Here is a 6,091-nt window from a genome sequence, read left to right as displayed (position 1 = left end):
TGGGAGCCCCAGCACACAATGCATTTGGGAGCCCCAGCATACAATGCCAGTGGCCTTGCCTAGGATGTGCTTTTCCCTTCTGTCCCTGGCTACTCTTTCAGAAGTCTCAAAAGAAACCACAATGGATTCCTCTTCCAGCCAAGAGTTCCTACCACATTCTATTCTAGGCTGTGATTGTTAGACTCTAAGATCCAAACCAGGGGACATGTTCCCACAGAAACACACATGGACAGGATTCGCTGCAATAACATGAGGTTTATTGATGGTAAGATGATAATAAGAACCAGTGCACTGGGGTTCCCGTGTATGAGCCAAAGTTGGGAACAGTTTTTATACAGAGTTCACGAGAGAATCCACAAAAACTGACCTTCCCAGGTCCGGTCTCTAGGTGACTCAGATTATGACAATGAGTGTCCAGTTTGCCCAGGTTTATTACGTTAAGGGCCCAGCTTCCTGAGTACCTCTCATCTTAGTTCTCCTGGAATGTGTCTACATGCTCTGGGCCTTCCTCACCCGCAGGTGGGTTCCCTCCCCTGTTAATCACCCTCTCCCTTCTTCCTTTGAATGTTAATCTAGCAAGCGTCCTCTGACAAAGGACTGTGCCCCTCCCAGGATGTGTCCAGGAACAGTGGGATTCTTTCCATTTTAAGTTCAAACTGAGACCTGAAAGTCTTACATGATCATCATGTACAACTAACTGTTTAGTTCCCAGCCTTCACACTAGCCAGTGAACACCATGAAAACGGACACTGTTCTTTCTCCAGCTCCTAATAGAGAATCTAGCATATGCTAGGTTGGCAAGTGATACCTATGGAATTGAATGTAAGTACCAGCAGTGCCTTGAGGAAGCAAATGCCCTGCCACCAATCATATCCCTCCTCTGCTCAGGTCTCTGATAATAGCGTGCCATCACTCTTGGTTAGCAATAGGCCCCACTCTGCATCTGAGATTCCACCTTGGATCCTGTTGCGGGAACAGCTTCCCCCTCTGCTGCCATCCAAGTTCCCCCTCTATGTCCAGCACCAACCGAGCACCAGAGCTCCAGAATCTCACCACATGGCTTGCTAAGTTCCCACTGGTGGGTCACTACCATGCCATCCCATGCTTCAAACCCCCACGAAACCCACTCTCAGCTGCTGTACCTTTCTCTCTTGAACTCGGTTGAATCATCGTGAAGAGAAACACCACGCAACTTAGCTCAGAAACAATGGTAACTCAATCTCTGGGGGCAACAACTAAAACCTAATTTTGTAAACTTATAAATCTGATTCCTCCAGTGGCGGATCTTTGTGGAGCCTCCATGAAACCAGGAAACTCTAGGAGATACATCACGCCCATGTGCGATCACAGTTCCAAAAGAATGTAACTCTCCTCTCCTCCTCTTCCTCCATCCAACCTGGAAGTCCCGCCTCCTACTCGCCCAGTGATTGGCTCCTTTATTCATAAGAGGATGGTTCACAAGAATTCCTTGAGTTCAGGACTCATTCCTTGTCCGAATCTCCTCTGTGGAGAGTGGAATTAACATCAGAATTCAAAATACCAGGGCTATCTACAAAGGATCCAGCACATCTGTCATAACCATCAGCTCTTCAGTCTGTCTTTAAACTCCAAGGATGGAGTGTCACTCACTGAAGTGACCACACAGTGACCTCAGGCAGTACCTGTGGGTTTGTTTCATATCAGTGCTCGCAACACCCATGAGAAGCAGCTGCTGCCTCCTTTGTCTGGTTCCATGATAACCACAAGATACTGGTAAAGTGAACTGAGATTTCCTGGCTCACTTCACCCCCTCATTTCCGTGCCTCCTACTCCTCTAATCCACCCACCTGATTGGATGAATTGTCCAACAACAATCTGGTACACAAAGCATGGAAGTCACAATTTCCCCGGTAACTCCTTTTTAAAATAGAAATGGGTAGAATTCATGTTAATTATGTATATTAGGAATTGCACAGTAGGTTAACTATGGATGTGAAGACAATGAATATTACAAAACAGCTAGTACAGAGGATTTGAAATATCCTCAGTCCAAAGAAATAATTACTACCTGAGCTGATAGACATGAGACATGACATCACACTCTGAGCCCATGTATTGACATGCTCTGTGAATATGAACAATCCTTATGTCAATCAAAAGTTTTAAATACGTGCCAAATGTCAAAATATATCTTATTTAACCCAGCTCCTCAGAGCATTATCATTTTAGTGTGCAATTGATATTTTTGTAAAGTACTGGCAAGCTATTTCACATTTTTGGTTTTGTACTAAGACTTCAAATTGCAGTCTGGGACCTGGAGAGATGGCTCAGTATTTTAAGAGCACTGGCTGCTCTTACAAAGGACCCAGGGTCAATTCCCAGCACCCACATGGCAGCTTACAATTGTTTGTAACTTCAGTTCCAGGGGGGATTTGATACTCTTTTCTGGCCTCTGTTGGTAACACACCACACACAGACACACATACACAAACACACAAACCACACACACAGAGAGACACACATATCACACACAGAGAGAGACACATACACACAGAGACACATATACACATACACACACACAGACACAGACACACATACACACACAAAACACACACACAAAGAGACACACACACACACAGAGACACACACAGACACACAGACACACATACACACACACACAAACCTCACACACACACACACACACATACCACACAGACACACAGTGCATATATGCACATACATACAAGCAAGCAACCATACACATAAAATAAAAATAAATCTTTTATAAAAATTTAAAAAACAGAATCCAGTGTGTGTGTGTGTGTGTGTGTGTGTGTGTGTGTGTGTGTGTAACATGTATATGTATATCATTTTTTTGAGACAAGGTCTCTCTTTGTAACTCTGGCTATCCTGGAACTTGCTCTGTAGCCCAAGCTGGCCTCCAACTCAGAGCTTTGCCTGTCTCTGCCTGTCAAGTGCTAGGATTAAAGGCACAACCATGGCCAGCTTATACTTTGTATTTTAATTTGGCACTTTTGTTTCCTTTTGTGACAGGGTCTCATGTTGTTCAGGCTGACCTCCACCTCACTTTGTTGGCAAGGATGGCCTTAAGCTCGTGGTCTTCCTGCTTCTACTTCTGGAGAGCTGAGATTCCAGGGGTACAATGCCTAGCTAGTGTTTTACATTTATAGCACATGCCACTTTGGTCTAACCTCATTTCAAGCTCTCAGTGGCCACAGGAAGCTGGTAGTTGACACTGCTTTGGAGGTTAAGTCCTATAAATAACAACAGTAACTGCCAGTATTACTTTATGCTTACAACGTTGCTGTGTGCTTGCAGCTTGCCTCCTACACAAGGCTTTGTGTATTCATCAGACTTAATCTTTGTAGCAATCCCTCCACCCGGGGAATATTCCAAAATCCATACTCTAGATGAAGAAACAGTCTCACAGACTAAGAACTCACCTTCGATTGCTACATCCAGACTCTGGGCTCATGTCTTCTTGCTTCTCAACATTGCTAATCAATCAGCAGACTTAGAGAACTTGGTAACTCTAGGTTTCCAAGGACACACTGAGAACACATATATTGTCTGAATGTATCATGAACAACATAATCAAACAGGTTTACATTTTGATTTCATTTGGCTTTTCCAGGGTACACTCCAGCCAAGCACTCTGCCCCTGGTCTGCACAGCCAGCTCAGTAAATTCATGGGTTTTTTGAGAGTCATCACAGAGGATAAGCATACCCTTTCAGAAAACCCCCTCCCCTCTCTGCTCCTTTTCTGTCTCTGATCCTTTTCTCCCTCTCTCCCCTCCCCACTTCCCCCCCCCCAACATGTTCCTGGCTCGGCATCTTCCTCCCTCTCTTTCTCTCCCTCTCACTCTCTTTCTCTCCCTGTCTCCTCTCTTTCTCTTTCTCTGCCTCTATTCCCTTCTCCCTTCTCAACTCTCCTTCTTATGGCCCCAAATAAACTCTATTCTATACTAAAAAGAAGGAAGGAAGGAAGGAAGGAAGGAAGGAAGGAAGGAAGGGAGGGAGGGAGGGAGGGAGGGAGGGAGGGAGGGAGGGAGGGAGGGAGGAAGGGAGGAAGGGAGGAAGGGAGGAAGGGAGGAAGGGAGGGAGGGAGAAAGAAGCCCACCCCCTATACCAGCACAAGGTTAGGTGACTGTCAAGCTGTAGAGAAGGCTGTGTTTATTACGTTCCCAAGCTTTGAGAGCTTCATGAAGGATTAGGTTAGGGAAAGTTGGGTTTCTCCAGAGTTGACCGTTAAAATCAAGCTGCTTTCCTTCTTTCCCTTTGTCCCTCCCTCTTAAACCAGCCCAGCTGAGGTGGGGAGGTGGGGCTGTTTTCTCCTTCTCCTCCTCTGAGGCTTTAGTAGGAGACCTGTCCTTCTGGCATCGAAAGGAAGGAGTAGGCTAGCACCTTAAAGGTGCTTGCTGAGCAAATACAATCTCCCAGCGATTGTTCTGGATAATTGAGGCCTCACTACTGTCTCTGATGAAGGAGAATGAGAGCCCCACCTCAGCCCAGTTTCAGGCAAGCATTTTTAAAGGCAAGAAGAGTGTGTCTAGCCTGGTACACATTTGATTAGGAAGGCGGAGAGCATTACGACCTTTAACACAATTAGCTGGTGTTAGGATCCAAATCATAAACTTAACTTCTGCATTCCTCCTGATTGCTGGTTGTTAGGAAATGAAGTGTTAGGGGCAGGCTTGTAACCTGGGGGTGCAGATTTGTTGGGTAATAACCTGGAAACTGGTGTTAGACGCAGGACTTATTTGGGAGGGTTGGCGAGGGGTGACCTGGAAACTAATGCTAGGTACTGGCCTGTTAGTTAATTTGAGTTCAAGCTTAGGTCATGATCTCTAAGATGGTGTCTGAACCCAAAAGACTTGGTCTCTCAGCAACCATGCCTTTCTTTCAAAGTTGTTATGACAACCACCTTGCTATGAGCACCTTGGAACCACATCTTTCTTTCAGGAGGTTCTTATAACCAACTTGTTGAGCTTGTGTTCTGCCTCCGTGACCTCTACTTATTTGTCTGCCAAATCCCCCCATTTGGAAAGCCCCTACTTCTTAGGTATAGAAACCTTATCTTCCCCACTCCCAATGTTGATCTCTTGAACCCTTCAGTCTATGTTCACAAATAAAGGTTGCTTTATTTAACGTGACCATGATTTGGGTCTATAGTCTTCTCAGATCTGTGGGATTAACAGTCTCAAATCTTACATGATTTTCATTGCTTGATTTAGGTAAGAGGCACACCATCTTATATCACAACTTTTACTCAATTTCTTACATTTGCATTAATTTTCCAACATGGTTGCTAGACTTCCCTACACTGTTAAAAATATTTTTCTTAAGATTTCTTTATTTTATTGATCAGTATACTGTAGATACTCTTCAGACACACCAGAAGAGGGCATCAGATCACCTTTTCAATGGTTGTGAGCCACCATGTGGTTTCTGGGAATTGAACTCAGGACCTCTGGAAGTGCAGTCAGTGCTCTTAACTGCTAAGCCATCCTTCCAGCCCCCTTCCCTAGCCTTTTTTTAAAAGAGTCTTTAAAATCCTGATTGTGACAACACTTACTTTGGTTAGAGAAGAGTAGCAGCTCAGTCTTCCTGGATTTGGAGGCTCCTGGGAGACACACCTGCGAAAGTATGGTAGAAGCTTTCCAGGGAGGGTTAGCTGAAGAGAGGAGAACCACTCTCAATGTGCAAAGCAGCAGCTCACGAACTGGAATCCTATAGAAAATAAAAAAGGGGGAAAGGACAATCAGGAGGCTGGGCATTCCTCTCTCTGCCTCCTGACTGTGGACTGTGGACATAAGGCCACCGTTACCTCCAGCCTCTGCTGCCTCCAGCTAAGTCTGGTGTTGCCAAGTCTCCCAGGATGAATGAAAAGAAACCCTTTCTTCCCTAAATTGGTTTATGTCAGGTATTTCATCAGGAAAGCAACTGATGCCAAAGTATAATAAGCCACCCTGGTGAATTCTTTTCCTCTGAAGCAGTAGTTCTCAACCTTCCTGATGCTGTGACCCTTTAATACAGTTCTTCATGTTGTGGTTGTATGACACCTCCCCCAACCATAAAGTTATTTTCGTT

The 6,091-nt window shown here is 45.0% G+C and overlaps 1 long non-coding RNA gene across 1 annotated transcript; it reads right to left on the bottom strand.

Annotated features, from left to right (window-relative positions):
* Positions 1-592: 592 nt before the first annotated feature.
* LOC114617611 lies at positions 593-5,688 on the bottom strand. The gene is made up of 4 exons (XR_003710822.1): positions 5,577-5,688; positions 3,444-3,551; positions 1,827-1,896; positions 593-1,503 (listed from the first exon to the last, which is right to left on the bottom strand). It is a non-coding gene; the product is annotated as an uncharacterized LOC114617611 (long non-coding RNA).
* Between the last annotated feature and the right edge of the window lie 403 nt (positions 5,689-6,091).

The sequence above is a fragment of the Grammomys surdaster genome, unplaced genomic scaffold (genome assembly GCF_004785775.1).
Source record: "Grammomys surdaster isolate TR1022 unplaced genomic scaffold, NIH_TR_1.0 137, whole genome shotgun sequence".
Classification (NCBI taxonomy): Eukaryota; Metazoa; Chordata; class Mammalia; order Rodentia; family Muridae; genus Grammomys; species Grammomys surdaster.
Note: the sequence above shows the minus strand (reverse complement) of the source record. Positions and strands in the feature narration are given on the sequence as shown.